General features: G+C 41.3%; 1 protein-coding gene across 3 annotated transcripts in view; it reads right to left on the reverse strand.

The window, feature by feature from the left end:
* CALD1 (caldesmon 1) overlaps window positions 1-20973 on the reverse strand; it is a 269935-nt gene that overhangs the window by 206368 nt on the left and 42594 nt on the right. For 2 of the 3 annotated variants that reach the window (XM_050323368.1, XM_050323367.1), the window contains exon 1: window positions 1728-1993. The exons of the other annotated variant lie outside the window; for it this stretch is intronic. The gene's annotated coding sequence lies outside the window, so the exon portion shown is untranslated. Of the gene's footprint in view, window positions 1-1727; window positions 1994-20973 lie in introns of those variants that run through there. 3 annotated transcript variants of the gene reach the window in all.

Here is a 20973-nt window from a genome sequence, read left to right on the forward strand (position 1 = left end):
TTGACTAAGATAAGCACCTATCAAAAAAGCTTCCCTAAAAAAGGCAGACCTATACTTTCCTCAAATATATTGAGAAAAGTTCATCCCTGCCTTACCTTAAAGGCAGTTTAATTAAGCAAATGGACTACTTAAAGTTTCCCTCCATTTGTAATTTATGTTACAAGAGTCCATTCCATCGGTTTTGGTGTGTGTCATTTTAGGATCCCATTCTGTCTCAGTGGCAGGAGAAGAAGATGAAAGACATGCTGCTGATGCATATGCTTACTGAGAAACTACAGCTACACTTAATGAGACAGAGAAAGAATGGAGGCAGGGTCCCAGGGTTCCTTGACGGCAAATCACACAAGTACCAATCTTTCACAGTATGGTATCTAAAATAGACAAATCATAGTAAATAGGCAGTTGTCATAAAAACAAAACAAACAAACAAACAAAACCCAAACCCAAAACCAAACAAACAAACAAAAAACCTCCAAACAAACCAATCAAAAAAAAAAGGCAAAAATCTGGCTCCTTATTTCCTTTGAGCTGCTTCCAAGGAGGGAATGTGTTTTTTTCGCAAACTGTTCTCCTGCCCACCTTTTAGCAAGAGAAGCCTTCTCAGGCAAAATTGCACAAAAACTGCATACTCTGAAAATAAATATTCCTCTGAAAACAAATACTCCACAAAAAGTAATTTTAAAAGAGTTATGTTTTCATTCTTCTAAACTATATATGACATAAGAAAAAAATCTATTCTATTTCTGCAGATCTGGCCAGAGATTAGCAGTTTGGTCAATGTCTGCTGCTATCAAGTATTCATCTGCAGTTAACTTCCTCCCTCCCTTCCTTTTCCCAGCTCTTTCTTTGAGAAATTTCCTGCTATGCAAAATGTCATGCTATCAGCCGACAACCTTGAACAATGCTTTCCAACTGTCTGAGCATGTCAAAGGAGCTGGGAAGGGGAGCCTGCTCACTAGCTCTCCCTGGGACCACTCTGACACAAGTGCAGAATCAGACTTTTAAGAGTTCCAATCGCACCCAAGCACATTTTTCTCCCCCTCTTAACAGGAAAGACAACTTCACAAAAACGTTCTGGCAATATGCTGTTCCACATGTTGAAGGCTGAAAACAAAATCGGATGCCATCTGTTGTCAACAATACTTCTGTGAAAGGCTGCCACAGGGGACATCTGCTTCAGCAAGTATCAGATCACTTACATTAACCAGAGCTTTACTATCTCTGTATCAGTTACGCCTGGAGACTGCCTTTGTAGTCAAGCTGCCCTGAAAGCTCAGGTATTAAGATGCAAAATTAAAAGCAATTCAGCACACCTTGATGCACTAAAAAGTCTTATTGCTATTCCTTTAAAAAAAAAAAAAAAGGGGGGGGGGGGGGGGGTGGAAACAAGAGGTTATTGCTCCACTAACAAGCCCACAGAAGGATTAAAAATGGAGTGGCAGGACCAGCACAGATCCTGCCCTGCATCACCTCATTCAGGTCTGCTGCGGTGGACAAGCAGGCATCCCCTCCACCCACCTGGCACAATCTCCCTTAGTTCACCACGAACATCTGGAAAGGGGGTGAGGGGTGAGGCACAGAGAGAGGAGGAGAGCAAAAATAGTTTCTGACACATTCACAGTATTTCCACAGCCCGTTAGATTTCACATGCTGCTTAATCTGTAGCCGTAACGCAAATGCAGTCAGACTGGATCACTCCCAAACAAATACATATTGTAAGTCCTTACCTCTGGCTGAAAAGTATTCAACTAGCAGGAAGGAAATGAATAACTGCTACTTGGGCAGGAGCGCAGCAAGAAAGACACCAGCAGCCTCACACACTATTCAATAAAACTACAGCTTTTCCTTGGCCCCTCCCAAAAGTCAATGCTAAGTGAATACATATCCCTTATGTTTACAATTGGCAGGCAGCGGTATGCATTGTCCTCAATTTATTCTAATAGACAGCCAATGACTAGGCACAAGCCAAGGTAGGTGCAGCCTGCCTGCAGAGATGCCTGTCATTCCCTAGGCATGCTCAGGAAGCCACTCATCAGAAAACCAAGACCTAAAAAGCTTTGAAAATTCGTGCAAGCTGCCAAAACTGTCTTGCTACATGCCCTTTTTTGGTTATCCTTAGCAGGGCCTCTGAAAGTAAATCCTCTGTCAGGAACAATCATAAGAAATGTTAATCTTGGAGAAAGAGGCTGTCTTGTTGAACACAAATGGAGCTTAAAAAAGGAAATACACTGAATGGAAAGAGACACAGTAAACATATTTACTTTTTGCACCAGTTTAAGAAAAGATCAAATAAATAATTTTACTACAGCTAAACTTCATAGTATTTTTTTTTTAACAAGAACCACATGTAAAAGGGAACAGAAATGCTCTGCTGTACAATCTTGATTCTGCAGAAAAAGAGAAACACCAGTGGGAAAGCTGAGTCGGCAGGCTTCACAGCCCCTTTCCATTTCTAATAGTACAACAGAAATTACAGACCGAACAGCTGTGTTCTGAAGTTAAACTTTTAAAGAGATTTAAAACTTTGATGGTGATCCTTGGCAAGCTGGACTAGTTGGATGCACAGGGTTAGTTTACAGGTATTCAATTATTTATCTAGACATTAAAACTAGTTCATTTATTATGAAAATAGCTCCACACCTGCATAATCTGACCAGTACTTTTCATTGTCTTTAAACATTATTGATAAAGTAAGCTTAAGTCTGTTTTCCTTTAGTGATCATACAGTATGGATAACTTTGCAAATTATGTCGGTAGCTTAAAAAAAATGAACAAACAGATGAAAACTGATTCTGAAAACATACAAAGTATATAAATGAATTGTGAAAATAAATTTGAAAATTGTTGCCTAGGAAAGCAGCACAGTACACAGATCCTAACACATGCATGTACCAACCACTAAGCAAGGCTGCAGGACAACACCTGACTGCTCTAAGAGGGCAAGATTCCAGACCAGGAGATATTCTGCAGATTCATATTGGGCAATAATATACACAAAACCATTTAGGGGGAAACTGTGTGTAAGATGACTTTGCAACTGAATGGGCTAAACTATTTTAATGCCTTTCTGGGTCTTTCTTTCTGGCCATTGGGCCCCACAAATTTAATCATGTGTAATGCAAGAAGGATTCAGTCCATAGACAGTAAACTAATCTTTATAGTGTAAAAAAAAAAACCAAAGAGAGACAAATCTATACACTTTTATAGCAAGAAATCATAATTATACTAATGTCATTTGAAATTTCACAGCTTTATTAGATGAAGTGTGTTTGTTTAAAGTGGTGTTTGTTTTTGGAAGGTACTTTTTCCTTCATTTTAACAACCCTTTGGAAACTTCTTCTAATACCAGACAGCTCCCATGATGTGGCTACGATGGTTTAAAATATTAAAAGTAATACCTACATGTTTTGCAGAATTTACTAGACAAGAGAGAACAAAATCCTCATTCTCAGTCATTCCACTAACTACAGAAATTATCAGCCTTTATGTATCCATGAGCAAAAAAAAAGAGGTAATGACATTACGTAGGAACGAATTACAAATCCCTACCAGATCTTACCATCCCCTAGATTTCCAGGATGTAAAACACTGAAGAATCCAGGCTAAGAAAAAAGTGCAGTTAAGGGATGTGGACTGTTAGAAAGGAAAACTGAAGAAGTACCCTCAGGTTCTCTCCGAGCCTACTGCAACAGGGAGCTAGGAGGGATGCACTACCTAAATCTGAAAGCAACTGGGAGTTGTGGTTTTCTGGCTTTTTTTTTTTTCACTCTTTAAAGACACTTACCATGGTTTTGATATTCCCTTGCCAAATCATCTCAAACTCTGTGTTCCAAGTCAAATTTCCATTAAAATTCCACCAAAAAAAACCCAAAAATTTTGCTTTGGGTGATATCATGAAAAGTAAACTTTGCATCTTTCTTGCTAAGCTGAATTTCACTTAGAGAAACTTTTGAATCCCATTACTTGAAACTTCAAAGCCAACAAACTGTCATAGATACCATAATTTTCTGGGAAATATTACTGGAAACGTGAGCTATGAAAAATGCAGAGTTAAATTCCGATGGGTGCCCCTTTGCACCCTATGCTAGGAGCCACCTGTAAATATATAGCTGTAAATATGTCCGCTGTAAATACACAGCTATAACGTGCTTAAATCCACAGTTGTAAGAATTTAGGGAACTATCATGGTAGTCCTTGCCCACATTGTCAGGGCTGCAACTCTAGCCAGACTTTCCTATTGCCTTTGCTTTAGCAGTCAGAGACCCTTTGTCACAGCTCAAAGCTACAAACCTTTTTGGGAGTTGAATAACCCAACTCCTCATTTATGATTGCACATATAAGACACAGAAAGAATATTATGTGCAGAAATTAAACCCCAAACCAAGTACAATTTTAATATCAATACGCTATAATGGTAAGTAAGGGCCCTGCAAGTGCTTGTTGCTAACGGCTTGAGCTTGATAACTTGGGGCAAGGGACTGCTCACAATAAGAGCTGAAGTGCTTATATGTGTTGGACTCTTAGTATATTCTTGGAGACCTAAGCCTGCAGCCACTCCCTCAGAGGAATCATGTTAGAAGTACCTGGAAATCTCTGTCAAGACTGTGGCTCTTGCAAGTTTATCAATTTTTCCTACAAAATTTACAATCTAAAGATGAGGTAATCTGTGGTCTAGAAAGTACACTGTAGATCATGTCCTGGAGGTAGGTCTGATTGCTGCATACAGCCACTCTGAAGAACTTGCATTCTGGCACTGCAAAGCCTTCAAGACTCGGCAGGCAGTGCTGGCCAAAGGACCCGCTTGGGCTATTGCTAGTCCAGCCCCCTGAGTAACTTCTATCCAAAGCAGCTGTGATGGCAGAGCTACATCCCGCACTTGAAAAAGCCTTTGGAGTATTTGGAGAGGGACAATATTTTGCTTTTCAAAATGAAGCCATTTTTATTATTTTTATTACTGAGTTTCCCAAAATTATTTTTCTTCTCTTTATTTGACATGGTGTACCTTGATCATTACTGAGTAGCACTGTCCTCCACCACTGTCACTGCAATGTCTTCAGCTGCCATTTCAGAAACACATTCTGAAACACCCCATCCCTGCACATTCCCACAATACAGCAAAATGCATATAAAGCATCAAATACACCACACAGAAGGCCATTCTTCCCATCTGTACCAAACTAGTTTGGTTCTTGCCTCTCATCCCCAATATCTAATTTTTTTAGTTGTCTCCGCAGCTAACAGTGGGTCAAAACTGTTCTAGTGCTCATGGCATAAAGATAGAAACCTTTAGAAAGGAGCTTCTGTCCTGCAACTAGCATAGATGCTCAACGTTTAAGCTGAGAGACCAAAGCTCTACTTAGGAGAATCACAGTAGTGAGGACTGCACTGGGAGCAACCAACCCTATTCCCTAGCACGGAGACTGACACAAAGAGGCAGGCTTCCTCCTGCTCCAGGGTAATGATGATGTGTCACTCAGCCCTAATGACAAGAAAGTAGTCTTTATTTGCTATCCTGGTACCAGTAACAAAGGTATGACATGCTGGAGCACTGGCATAGGTCAGAGACACAAAAGGTTATAACCCTGCCAGCAGCAAGGATCAGCATCCAATTAGTCTGCAATCACAGCTTCATCTGAACACAGTTCTCACTCCAGCAAATGCCCTCAGACTCAGTCAGCAGCATTTTTATCCAACAGGTTTGAGTTTCCTTCACAGCACTCTTCACACTTAGGCAGTGCAACCGTTTATTGTAAATGATAGTCTGTCATTCTTTGTCTTTGATCAGGACAAGGATGGAAGGGAGTTTTAACACTTCCAATGACAAAATATATCCCTGGAGAGCCACATGGCTGGGGCAGAGCCTTGGTCCTACCCTGTAAACCCTGTAGGGAGCTAAAGGAGGTATCAAAAGACCTTAAGAAGAGAGATAGGACTCCTTCCCTGGCAACATTAAACAAAATTTTCCTCCTCCTCATTGCATATTGAAATATTCAACGCAGTGTTGAATATCTCTAAGCACCCCTGAAATACCAGGCACAATTACATTGTTCTTCACTTTCAGTCCCTCCAGTGCCAAGTGCAATATCATGATCAAAGATGAGGAAAGAAGAAGGACTAAACCTCCACTAGCCCCCAAAGGACACAATTACCCTAGGAACTGGGTTGGATAAGAAGCATAGGCAGAGAAAAGCCAGCAGTTGAGGAGATGGGAAACCAGCCTAACTTATGCTGCCTGCCCTCTGTCAAACACAGGACAACCTGTGGTAGGGGCAAACTTTCCAGCAGACTTTGCTTTTTTTCTCCCAGTGCAGAGGACAGAAAATGTGCCATGCACTCTGGACTGGCTCATACCTCCTCTCTTGCTCCAGGCCAGAGCAGAGAGCGTGGTTTGGCTCTGCACATTTTCTCATACCTCCTCACAACATAAAGAGAGCATAGTGTGGGTTTTCCCCAACCCAGCAGATGATTTCTAAATGATGCTATGGCTAGGCCATTTCCACAGCTCATCTGAAATCAGCCTCATCTTATATACAGAGGCTACAGCCCAGATGGTGGTGCTCACAGCTGTGACCGTCTGACATGAAGGTGAGTAAGCTTAGATTTGTGAGCAAGCCACCCAGCTGGCATGTCTGTCTGGGGGATTGCTTCCAAGGGCATAAGGGAGAAGCCCACACACCATGAGATTTGATCATCCTTATGATTACCTCCTAGGCACAGAAAAGCTGCTTGTATGTTAGACAGGCAGAGGTAACATTTTAGGAAAATTTTACACATGCTGCTTCAGGCCTTTTGGCCTGAAACAGCACAATCCATAGACTTCAAAGTCACCAGTGCACTCAAAGAGGGTGTAAAACCTACCACAAAAGAGAGTAGAGAAATACGAGCATCTCTTCAAACACAGGGCTGTGTGGAGTACAATGTCAGTCAGCTGAAAAATAAAAAACCTAGTGCTGCTTAGACACAGTAACAAGGACTAGAATGTAAATGCCAAGAAGAATGCACATCTTTCTTAACACAGATGCTAGCCTCAGTCTCCCTAGGACTCATGTATATCCAGTGGAAGAGACAGAGCCTCTCCAGCAAGCTTTTCACATTACAAATTTTCAGCACATCCAGAAGAGCTCCACCCAGGGCACCAAGCCTCTCACTTGAAGTGTCCCAAATCCCCCATGAACGGCAAGGACTATGTTTTCTTTCTACCTGAAAGGTATTATGATTCTTCTGGGTGCTAGCAAAAGCAACAAATGAAGAAACAATGAATCCATTGTTTCCTTCCTGTTTAAGGTACAGGAATCAAAAAGCATATCATGCATTAATCCATGAAAACCAAGCAAGAAATGCAGGGCAGAAATTTTCACCTCACATAAAGGTATTAGGAAAGAAAGCCCACCCCCCCCCGCCACAAGGAAGAGAGACTTACCTAACACCCATGGTAGGGTTTAGTCAAGTGTTTCCATGAGCAGCACTCCCTCATCTTGGGTTAAAAAAATTAAAAAGTAGGTATATAATTAAGCTTTGTTGCCATCCATTTATTAAGTGGCCTATCTGCCTATTTCTTCTAGGTTAAGTATTTAATTTCTCTTGGTTTAAACAGTTAAATTTATACAAAGCACATTTATATAATAAAAAAGAAAACTCAAAACTAAAATGGCACCCAAAAACCTGCTGGAAAAAGATATTTTATCCACAACATGAAAGAACTAATTATGGGCATAGAGACTTTACCTTACTAAAAGCAAGAGAAACAATACAGTGGCCAATATTCCAAAGAAAACAATATCTGCACTTTTCCACTACAAAACTAAGCCTAGCTATTAGTACACAGTGACCCCCAAAGAGCAGAGATTTCACAGCACATTCACTCACTAGTAGAAAAATAAATAAAAGAGATCTTCTGCATTGCTTTGGAAAGTGGGACTTTTATACACTTTTTCTGCAGGCAAATATATGGTAAGGGAACTCTTCCCTCAGGGACCTTTTTCCTGAAAGGTATGCCCACTTCTCACAGAGTAAAAACTATGAACAGCAGATGTATATTGTTTTCCAAACATGTCCATTTTCCATCACCAGTCATAAAAGATTTTGTGCAGTGAAAGTAGCAGTGCTCAGAAATTTGCACACTTTCTCAATTTGCCTTGTTTTGAGAAAAATCAGCGCATTCACCCAAAACAATTGCACTGTATGAACTCCTCCTTTGCAAATTTGGCTTTGAGTATTGTTTTCCAGGCAGAAAAGATGGTGCCATCATCTACTTTTCCAACTGGGTTACAAATTACACAGGTGCTGATACAAACATTTTGAGGGTAAAACATACTCCTTTGCTCGATTCTCCTCTCACTTAGACTAGACTAAACCAAGTATTAGACTAATCAAATGAGTATTCTCTTACATATCCTATTGTTACATCAATGTGAGAACCATGCTCCTTTGTGCTCTGATGCTAATGATGCTAATGAGCTTCAGGAGCTTGGCTCAGGCAATGAGCAGAGGTTACACCTCAGTTATTAACTTGGACTCAAATGAAAAACACAACTTTCATGGGCTAAGCCCATTTAAGTCCCACATATGCCCAGGTTTGCAAACAAGACTTTTGATTTTCATTTAGGTCCCCTGTGCAGGTCTGTATACTGTAACAGAATTCAACACTTGCCACTGCTTCTCCATGACCGTGTTCCTAGGGATGGCAAGCAATAGAGAGAGAAAGGTACTTCACGCAACTCAGCAAAATCAACAGAGGTAACTGGTAGGCTGCTGGCAAAAATACCCAATTCTGCCAGCATTTGCTTCAAGCAGTGAATTTATTCCTGTCCATATTTTATCCGTGCAGCACATGCACACAGAGAAGAGTGTGAATGTACTCATCACTTTCCAGCCTGTTCATGCCGTATTTTATTGCCATAGATTTCCTTACACCTCCTCCAAACTCAAGCTCTAACTAGTTCAGGCCACATCACATTCCTATAGAGAGGACCCAAATTCTGTTGCTGTACAGTAATGCTTTTCAGTACCATACAGGTAAAAACTAGAATGATAGAAAGCAAGGAGTATTTCTCCCTTTTTAAAGATGAAAACAAGGTACTGAAAAGATCCATATAGATCCAGCTTAGATCCACACAGGTATTCAAAATTCAGCTCATATTTATACAGTTAGTAAGTCTCCCATCATTTAAGATTTCTGCCCAGTATAGTCCTGGCTTTCACTGACTTGGATAACATCCCATAGGCAGTGTCTGGCACAGCCAAGAAAGGAACTCAGAAGTTCTCCATTTTAGCCAGATCCCTATGAAGAAGGATGTCTCCCACAGAAAGACCAGCTGACCAACTGTGCTGAGCAGCTCACGCGAGGCTACCAGCATGTAGCTTCACTCACTGCAAGAGAGGACAGCAGATTAGAGAGCTAAAAGAGGGTGAGAAAGGACTGTGTTAAGCAGGAAGAAACTGCAACACTGCAGGGGATAAAGCAGGCAGCAGGGTGCATGGTAAAAGACTGGAGAACAAGAGACAGCACTAGGAATGACAGGAAAGTGAAAAGTGGGAGAAACAAGCACACAGCCTCTGCCTTCACACTCCTATTGCTGTCACACAGAGGGCAGAGTTGTGTCGTCCCAGATTGGAATAAATGAACCAGTTGCAGCTTTGTGCCACGATTTGAGTATGCACAGGCTGTGCAAGTGCTGTTAGTGCCAGTGAACAGAATTTCTAGAATGAGATCTGTAGTACCCAGCATCACACCTTGTCAGTCTGTGTGATGCAATGGCCACAACTAGTTGTGGCAAGAGCCACAACTGGAAGCCAACTAGTGCAGCCTGTGGGTTTGCCAAAGTCACACAGTGGCTCTGTGGAAAGAGCTACCCATCAGAGTATATCCCTCCCTCAATCTTCCAGACATGCAGTCCCCTCTGGAAAGAACAAATCTTTGCCACTTTCTCAGAAAAGCCCAATTTCTGTCATCACAAGAAATAAGAGGAGAAGGCACGGCAGACAAAGTCTCAACAGCAGTCCCAAGCATTAATAAATAATGGCCAGTCTTCGCGAGCGAAGATCCGGGGAAGGTCTTTCCACCTTCCAGCCTGCGCATTGGATTTTTTAGGTGAGACACAGTGTGCGCGGAACTGAGCCCACCCTTTAATCCTAAGGTTCATCTGCCGGGGCCAAGCGAGCTTGGACGGTGGCAGCGAGGTCCTTAGGACGTAGGTGGGTTGCCTTTAAGGGCTAACGAGCCCCACCTGCCCGGGATTATGCTAATACAAAACCTCTGTCAGCCCTTGAGTTTATCCAGCGGAGGGAAGGGGAACTGCAACATCTGCCTCAAAAAAAACTAAATAATTAGAAGCAAGAGAGGAAGCAAATGAAGAAACATTAGCAATACGGCTTCTGTAATACCACAGACGAAATTTGAGAAGAGGATATAGGAGTCCACCACGTCCCTAACATTCATCTAACAGCATGTATTGCCAAGTCATCTTGTCCCAAAGTAGAGAGGGGCTTCTAAATAACTGACAGAAGCAGCGCATACTTCGTAATTTCTTTCTGTTTGTTGAAACTGCGTGAATTGTTTTGACGGGAAACCCTGCCCACACATACGGCCCGCCAGTGCTACGGGCACATACACACACACACACACACACACACACACAGAGTCACTGCCCAGCACACGCCATAGACACACACACCCTCTTCCCGCCGCTGTCCGCACACAGGCCGCGCCCCAGCACTGCACGGGCACCACCGCGACCTGCCCTACGGGACCCAGGACGCGCTGCAGGGCCAATACACGCTGCGAGAACTCCACTCAGGCTCACAGACAAAACACCAGAGAACGACCTGATAGAGATCTCCATCCCCATCACCAAGGATGAGATTCGGCATTCATGGTGGTGGTAACACACTTTCCTTCCAATAATTAGCTTTTCCCACTTTTCTCTATTTTTCCTGCTTTCTCACTCTTGAATTATTGTTTTCAATATCAACATTTGACCACGTTTATGTCTTAAGCTCACTTTCAGGTATATTCAAACTTAAAATTCCTACTCACTTTTACAGATAAAGGCACACTTCACCTTTCTATACCTAAGCAAGTTGGAACAGGGCACCACGAAAATTACAATTATTCCTATTGCAACATCACCTAGTCATCTCAGTCAGGATCCAAGTTCCCATGAGATGGTCCCTCTACTTATACCACAGCAGCAAGAGGTGGAAGGCACTTGTGCTGGTGGGATCTCCATGTACCAAATCCTTCACATGCAGGTAGGTCTCCATGCTAGCAATCCTATGAGAGTTCAAACCCCAGAAGTTTCTCTAAAGGATGCAGCACTTAGTGTGATAGTGGACTTTCCCTGTCCCCTCTCATAAGGAAAGAGAGGGATAGTGGGTTTTTGCTAACTATTCAGCATGACATTTACTCCTCTCCAAATCTAGACACACACAACTTTCTGTGAGGTTATGTCCTCTGACAGGCAATTTCCTGCTGCAGCTTCATCTAAATAAAAGAAATTCACTATTAATAAAAAAACCCAGACCAATACAGAAGCCTCCATGCTATATATTTTTTAATTACATTTCATTCTATGCTTCCTATCATCCAGTATTCCCAGAACATCTCAATCATTTGTATTGATGAAGTAGCATGACAGAATTTGTCAAGGGGGCAGCTGAGGTTTTGAACAGCAGACAGTTATGCTATTTATCTATATAAGCTACATGACTGGCATAACACATGATGAGGTAACTACAGAAGTATACCAAAAAAGGAGTAACAGCTCATATGTTTCTCACAGTTCCAGTGTCCAGTTCCTCTGCACTTCCAAATTACTTTACTTCCAAGAGATTAAATTTCTGTGCTTTGCTGTGCACGTGGTATAGCCACAGTTTATGGCAAAATTGAGGTTTATGTAGAATGCGGCATTCTGTACATTATATCAAGTCTACTTTGGCCTGAAATTTAAAGTATTAGGTTTAATTCTCTAGGCAGGGTTTACACTTAACTGAAGAAATTACTTTCTGACCTTCCCATGATCAGCATTCATCAAATACTCATTAAAATATCTAATCATCTGAATGGCTCCAATTTCTCTTTGTCCCTTCCCTTACCAGAATGACCCGTGTTCACCTTCTGTGGCAAGCTCTTAAATCCTGAAGTTTAGTGTAACATTCAGTGTATTGATATTTGCAAACAGTATAAATATCCTTTTTCCTATTCTTTAAAACAGATGAATGTCACACACTCAAACTTTCCCTTCTTCCTTCAAGAATAATTCACAGCAATTGAGCACCACGTGAGCTGTATGAAGTACACTGATATCAATTAAAAATATACTATCCTGGGGGAATAATTCCATCCTGTCTCCATTCAGTCCTTTGAATTTATACTTGAAGTGCTTTTTAAGTGCATATAATAATCTTGCTTCTATTCTGTTTCAGGAGAAATGGAAATGTGATACTAATACTCCTAATTGGCTGTCTGGAATTCTGCTTTTGTAAGACATGGTATCTCCTCAGATAACACTTCCTCAGACAAGCCACATAACATCAGGGAAGACTGCAATCCTCCAATGTCTGTTTGCATTGGTAACAGTGGGTGCAAGAAATGCTTTCAGATACTTTGAATGATGGCTGGAAGGAAGCATTGCTTATCTTCTTTAGCAACATCAACCTAGTAATGCAAGCAGATGATAGTTTTCTACGGGTGTGAAATGTTTTTTGCCATCACTGGCATTGTATTCCTGATTTATGTTTTACCAGAAAAAAAATTAGCATGAGATGTCTGTGATACATGTTCAGAGTATCCCTCTCAAACCAGATCTCACAGCTGGCTTGATAAGAGTCTCAGGATACAAACATCAATCAAACAGTCTTTGAAAGGTTGCATTTTTTCCTGTTTTTGAAAAAAAACATCTTTAAGAACATTTGGTTGAGGATTCATTATATTTTCCTATAAAGAAAATAACTTATTCTTCCATGAAACTCTGTAGATTACCATATGCTATCCTTTATTAAGGCAACACCATTACCACATTCATCTCATTTCTAGTACTCAGTCTCACAAGTCATTAATAGCAATTCCCAGTGCTGCAAGTTCAGATACTGATGATGTAAACTAGTCAGCTGTGGCTTGTGGTTAACATCTTTATTATTTTTCAACCACAAAGACTATATCCATAAACCAAAAATAATCAATGAACATTTTTAAAGCACAAATATGGAAAGAATTACACATACCTTGATAAGTGTCTTTTCACCACTGCTAAATGCTTCTGGGTCAAGGAAAGGGATGACCTTACCAGCTCCTACCACATATGGTAATATAACCATCAAGATAAACATACATATGCCTTGAGTTGGAGCTGCTTCTGAGTGTCAGAATGCATGCTGAATTCCTAACTAATGGCTATGGTTTGGATCCATTGGAAGAAATATCATGAGTTTGACTTTTTCCAAAATCTAGCACACTATAACACTACAAGAAAAAGAAAAAAAAATCTTAGACTTCGAAACAAGTCTCAAATATTTCATATCTGATTGAAAAAACTGACACGGCTTATGTAATTTGGTTTCTGAGCACTTATGTACAATTGAATGCTTCCTCAGAATCACAAAGGGTTTCCATACACAGATGCTTCCAAATCAAATATCAAAGAAACAGTTTACCTAAGTCCTTGTACAGTCCAACAGGCAACACTTCCCATTTCTGATTAGATCGTGGATAAATTCACCATCCTTCAAGTGAGATATCAGACCCATTTCTGACAGACTCTGAGCCAGACTGTAAAACCATTAAGCTGCTGACTGCAAAGCTAGGCAGTAGGATAACTACACACACTGGAATGTATAACTCTATATTTCATACTAGCATCATCCTGCCTCCAGTGTATGGCAGGAACTCCTACAATCACAGTGAGAGGATTTGCTCATTCTCCTCAACCCACGTAAGTGGGAATTACTCCTCAGTTTGCACTGTGCTCTGTTGCAGAATCCCACCCAGTGGGCTCAGCCCATGCAAAGAAGACACTCTCTCCCTTGCAGTGAATGTGAACTGTTCCATCCCCTTCCTGGGGCAAAACCACACTGTGTGTTAAATAATATTTGCAAAATGCTATGAACAGGCAAAATTCTATTCAAACACTTCAATGGGATGGTCAAAGTCCCAGATGCCTGTCTTATGGGAAATTCTGTAATTTCAGATATATCCTTGAGTTAGTTATTTAATTCGAAGGAAGAAAAATATTTCCAATTAAGTTTCATATATACCTTCTCTTGACAATATCCTTTCTAACTCTCCACTGAACTTTATAATAAAGTATCAGAAGCAGAGATGGATGCTCAAATAAGGTGCACCAACTGCTCTCAAAAGTCCTTTAATAACATTTAACAAAAAAGAGATAAAAAAACTCATGAAATACATTCCAATGATATATATACAAGCAAACCTGTAAATAAAGACTCCAATGGAAGAAAATTTAACTCCTGAAGTAATATTATTCCTTCATGGTTTACTATTGTAATCTCTTTTGGAAACCATCAAGGATATGTGAAAAAGCACAGGTAAATATCCAGAAGCTTAATGTTTTTGATACAGTGACCAATTTCCCTATTGCTTTTTCAGCTATTCTTCCAGATTAGTTGTAATTAATTATAAAAATCCTGTGGTACAAGTTCCAGCTTATGAACATCAACTTCATGTACTCAGAAGGATTAGTAAAATGTATTTTGGTAATTTTTTCCAAGGAAGAGAATATTTTTTATAAACTTTGTCCAAATTCAACCAGGAAGAAAAATATATTAGTGGCTACATACTGCAAGAGTATGATAAATTGGACCACTTTTAGTTTCAGGCCCAGGCCACCCAAAATTTAAGAGGCTTTGGCAGCTTTCAGAAAGTATCACGAGATATTGTTTTGACAGACAAACAAAACAACCCATATGGCTATGCTTCCCTCAGTTACAAGACAATGACATTAGTGCGGCCTTTACTCACATAGAAGCATTTTCATTTTGAAAAGCTCAGATATTTTTTGAATGCCTACCTTTTCAAAAAGTCTTTGCATTGATTCTACTTTTACTGAAAATCACGCTTTCCTAACATTTTCTGTAAGCAAATTTTTGTCAATTCTATGGAAAGTCTCAAAAACCCCTCCAAAACAATCCCAACTTCACAAGACATCTCTCCAGGCTTTTTCCTGGTTTTATCTGAGAAATAAATATCAGATGGAGGATTGTGCAAATTCAGAAAATAAATAATTTGCTGAGCTAGTCCAAGTATTTTCAGTCATCGACTCATCTTTGAATTTTCCAATATCGTTATTTTTACTGTCCTGTTATATTGATTTTTCTGTTATTACAGAGCTGCTCATTTTACCTATATTTTATGTGCTTCAATACATCATCCCCGTTTAAAGTTGCATACCCTTACAAGCATTGTTTCCCACCACACTTTTACAGGCTCAGATCCAAACTCTGGGTAGTCCTTATGTGTATACAGGGCTGGAAAGCCTGGAACATGGACTCAGAAGGACATGGCATTTTGACTCAGAATAACAAGTTTGGTACATGACCACATGCCATAAGCAATGTCTTACCAGTAGCTATCTCTTCTGAAGCACAGGTTTACCATTCCTGATCAGTTCTAAACAGTGCTGATAATTTATGCACAATGTCACTTTTCAAACATTGATAGATTTTTTTTTTCCTGGAAAATGCTGGTACCAGCTGTATATTATAGCTGTATCCATCCATGCATCTGCAGATCAAAGTTTTCATTCACCATTTTTTGTTAACTTCCCTGGCTTTACTGCTTGCAAATATTCCCAAACAATCACTCTCTATGGAGGGAGGATCTTTGGGGTTCCCACCAGCATGAGCCAGTCCTAATCATTTTTAGCTTATATGGCAGTCAGGGATATTAAGTTTATATATTAGTTTATATATAATATGGTCAGGATTTGCTTTTTTCTAATTAGAGAAGGTAAACCAAAGAGCTTTCCAACAGAGTTTGCAGAGTCTGGACCAATTCTTCTAATTACTGTAAACATTTCACATTAATAAAATTGTATGTTATTTCTTTTATTCAATACCAACATGTTAGCTTTTCATACCTATCCTCTGGGTCACAGAATCAACTACTGAACATACAGTACTGAAATACTAATCCCATCTAATAGGGATGTGAAGCCCCAAAGGGATTTTGAGCTCTACTGCACTCAAAGGATGAACTGAACCCAAGAAAGATAAGGGTAGGTATTTCCCTAAGTAAAGAGCTACAGATTTTCGTGGGCAGCAGTTTCTGTACAACTAGACCATGTTCTCTTAAGCAGATGCACAGCTTTTACTGTGCACTTCGCAACTTGCACTGTGAAGTGGTTGGCCAGAAAAACCTTTTTCACCTCCAAACTCATCCTTATTACATAGTGTCCTACTTGTAGGGAAAAGAGGCAGGGTTTAGCATTAGGTGGCTGTGACCAATTATGTATTCTATCACATTTCATCATTTTTGATGGACTGTCTCTTTAAGCATGGAAAGCAGAATGGTCTCTCCTTGCCTGAGTTGCAGAAGGGAATGGACAGGCCCCCTTTTAAGAGTCAAAAGGTGGAAGCATCACTATTGTTACATCCCTGGCACAGGGGAGATAGCCACTTTGCCACAAGTTCAGGGCACTCCACAAGTCCCAGTCCAAAGGGAACCACCTCGAACCAGAAAAAGCATGTCACCACTTTGCAAGCCGTGCCACAGGTCGCAGCCACCCCACCACAGGTTGTAGCTGCCCCACGAATCCCACCACCGCTGCCATTTCTGGGGGAAGCCAGTTGCCTGCTGCTGGCAGGTCCGGTGCTGGCATTGCTACCCTTGAGGCAGCTGCTACTTCTGCTGTTACTGTAGCGCGCTCCTGCTCACCAAGAGAGAGTGGGGCATATTGAGAGAAGGGGCTACCACACTGCAAACTGCTCCGGGGTTTTGGTTTTCTTTGGTTTTGTTTTTCTTTGGTTTTGTTTGTGTTTTTTTTTCCTCTAACTGCTTTTTGACCCACATCCCCACACACACACAGAGAGAGAGAGCAATCCTGCAGTATATTACTGTTTGCACGCAAAACAATTTCCTATCTTATTTTTCTTTGGTTTTTCCTGACCTAGTAGTCCAGGGTGGGGGGAGAGGGAAGCCTCTACACCGTTTTGTCTTTGACCCCAGGCAGATCACGTGGTGCACAAAGAGTAGGACGGGAGTCCTTTTGTCTGTCCTAGCAGTGGACAGGACCAGGTAACACATGGTTTTTGGTTTTTTTTTTTTTGTTTGTTATGTTGGTTTAAACCATTTTCTTCTGTATCTTTGTAGTTACAGCTATTTAGTAATTTGTTATTTTTATTTATATTTCTCCATATTGCTGCTTCTTTGTTGGAGGGGGCAAGGGGAGAAAAAACAAAAGAAGAAGGACTTATTTGGAGTTTTAGTTCTCCGGTGGTCATCCAAACCACTACACATAGTAAACCAGGAAAATGGTTCCTGAATCAATTATATATCAGTTTATTATGCCAATTTTAAATCAGTTCCTATTTTAACTAGAAATTGTACACAATTCTAAAAAAATTAGGAAGCAAGTTTCATCTAGGCTTGGAGATATCCTACAGATTTTATACCCCTTCCCACATTCTCCTTTGCCCTTCAAATGAGGAAGAGTCACTGTATTTCTGCACAGGTAACTCATGCTCAGATGCAGCAGAAGACAGCCATACTTAGCTAGTGCAGTGTAAACATAAACTGTGAAAGTTTGTATATTAAGCAATATCTGTACTCCTCAATACCCAAAATTTTAATATTTTGGCAAAACTGGGTCCTTAGTTCTCTCCTTCCCAGTTCATATGCACAGGGGATTTTGCACATCCACTTTCTACAAGTAATGTTCTGCTCGTTGTTATAACCCTTCATGTGTGCCTAAATTCTTTCACTCTTGCTAACCTAATTCTTCCAGATGTTTGGGAATTTTTGCATTCTGGCAAGAAGGACTACTACAGAAGAGGCAATCATAAATCTTATGGGCTTTCACCTTTCTTTTTCATGTCAAACTCGTTGTTGTGATTTTAATCTGTTTGGCTTCAATTTTCATTTCACAGCTATGGGTAGTATTTCACCATGGAAATGCTTGCTTAAAATGTTTAAGCCCTTTACCCCTTACAAAATAACAAGCCTTCTTTATTTCCTAATTAGAAGAGTAATGGAACCTTTATGAATCTTCAAACTAGGTCTAAAAATTCCCAGAAGGACCTGTGCTGGAAAAATGGCCACTGTGACATTTTGTAGAGAAATTATGTCATATTCTGTGGTGGAGAGGGGAAAGAAAGAAGTGAGAAGGACCACTGAGAGCCTGTTTGCATTCTCTGGCAAATAGAATAGCCTCTCCACTCTACCCAGGACTTTCTTTCCCTTAACAGCTGCTTCTCCAGCACCTTCTCTCTAGATATGGTCCAGTGGCGTGTGGAGTTGCTAAAGAAAAGACAGAAAGGATAAAAGTGTCTGTAAGCCCTGGACTGTTTAGTTTCTCAAGATTCACAGTCAAGAGTTAAAGAGGTTGAAACTGCAGACTGCTGTTACAGAAAAATAGATGACTTAAAGTCTGTCTCTCATCATCTTTCTGGAGGTAAAAAAGGTAAGAAGGTCCTTTGAAAGTAATTCCAGTGATTTAGCAAAGTCAAGGAATCAGAGCTGACATTTTGCATGGTTCAAAAAAAAATCCTTTTTCAGAATCTGAGTATGAATTATTCCCCCGGCATTAAATTTGAAAGATGCCACTTGTGATTTATTGATAGAAAAACTCCAGTACTGATGATAGTAGAGAGATATGTTTATTCAGTGCTGGGAGCATGGGGGCTAGGGCCTCCAAAGACACACTCAACCAACAACAGCTAAGTAACAGTATTTATAAGTTATTTAGTGGTTACATAATGGGTAATGCCCCCCTCTCCTCCCCATCCCAAATAAGTCCAGTTAGTTCCGTCTTGCTTGGTCGCGCATGCTCTGAGTCTCTGGTGGTCGTCTCAGTTGGTCGTAGGGATGAAGGCCGTGTGTCTTCCTCACAGTGTCTTCTGGCAGCATCCCCATGATCTGGTCTCCTAGTTACAAACAGAACACTGTACCCCATTATTCTACTCCCTTTCTCAGCTGCCCAACTTATCAGACAGAGACTCCCTTTCCCAGCTGCTCAGCTCATTAGACAATGGTTATTATTCTTTCAGCACTCTTAATCTTTAACTAAATACATAGTCACTAAACCTAAAAGTGACTATTCTTCTTTTCTACTTATATTCTAGTACCAATTTTATCCACTTAAATTCTTGAGTCACTTGAAAGCATGTGTATTTATAATTTAAAAAACCCAAACTCTCAATTGAAAACTAGTTTGTAAATTCTATGTTTAGTTTGAAATTTAATGCAAAAGTAACCTCGGTGGTACATGCCGCTTGTACAACTTAGGTGGAAAGGCAGAGAAAAAACAAATCCCATATGGCTTTTTTTTTTTAATTCTACGTATCATTGGCAGCTGGGGGGCCAAGATGGGGGGCCAAGATGGCGGGTGGGCGGGTGGCCATGCACTCACCGTGCTTCTGCAGCTGGGTGGTGGGTGGTGGGGGACCTGCTCCTGCTTCCGCGGCTCATCACCACGCTGCATGCATGTGAGACGCTGCCGTGCTGATCTGTGCAGTCGGCCTTGTGGAGAAGCCATCGGGAGCTCTGTTTCGACAGCGGAGCGGCAGAGCGGTTGGTGAATGACCTGTGGCCATGTGGGGCCAGGTCGCGGGACCGGGCCATGCCGGGTCAGGCCAGGCGGGAGCCAGGAGGGGGCTGGATGGACCTGGGGGTTCCCCAGATCGTTGTGGGGGGTGGGTGGATGGTCCCGTTCAGAGCGGAGGGGGAGATCCCCGGGCCGGGCCAGGTCAGGCCAGGTAGGAGCAGGGGGGAGGGCTGATGGACCTAGGGGTTCCCTGGGCTGATGACAGGGTGGCCTCATTTGGGGGGCTGTGGGTGGGCAGTCCGAGGGGGGTCTTGCGGTGGCACAGTGAGGGGATGAGGTTTGGGGTGGGTAGTGGGTTTCTTTGGGATTTGGGGGGTTTGGGCTGGGCAAGGGCTGTGGAGGGTGTCCAAGCCTCGGGTGGATGCAGGGACTCCTTACATGTGTACCTGCCCCTGCCCAGGTATGCTGGGATCACTCCTCTTCGGGCATTGTCGAAGTGAGGGTGGCATGTGATGGGCTTGGCTTGCCTGTGGCTTCTGCCCAGGAATGTGGTGGGTCTTTGTGTGTTTTGGTTGGTTGGTTGGTTGTGTTTGTTTGTTTTGGTTTTTGGGTTTTTTTTAATTATAGCATCTTGAAGGGGTGCTCAGGGCAAGGAAATGTCATGACTCAACATCGACATCACTGCTCTCAGTGAAGTTCGTCTCCATGAGGAAGGCAACCTTAGAGAACATGGTGCTGGTTATACACTCTACTGGTCAAGTAAACCTAGAACTGAAAGGCATCTCTCCAGAGTTGGTTTCATGATCAAAAACTCTATTGCCTCTAAACTCAAAAATCTGCTGACTGGTCATTCTGGTAAACTCCATAAAAGAGTGTGGTGAAACAAAAACCTGAAGAAAAGTACAAGGATCAGCATTTACAGAGCCATTGTGCTGTCTACTCTTTTATATGGGTCTGAATCATGGGTCATTTACCACCACCACTTTATAATAGGTGATCCAGAATAAAAGTTACAATTTGCTCATCAAATTAAGTATTTAAGTTTAGTTGCACCTGTTACAATAAGCCTGATAAGGGCTTTGTTTATGCTATGAACTAGACAACTATAAACAATGAAATTACAATGTTATAGTAGTAATAATAATAATGGCCAGTCTTCGCGAGCGAAGATCCGGGGAAGGTCATTACACCTTCCAGCCTGCACATTGGATTTTTTAGGTGAGACACAGTGTGCGTGGAACTGAGCCCACCCTTT

Source organism: Myiozetetes cayanensis, unplaced genomic scaffold (genome assembly GCF_022539395.1).
Source record: "Myiozetetes cayanensis isolate MyiCay16 unplaced genomic scaffold, myiCay2020 scf3, whole genome shotgun sequence".
Lineage (NCBI taxonomy): Eukaryota > Metazoa > Chordata > Aves > Passeriformes > Tyrannidae > Myiozetetes > Myiozetetes cayanensis.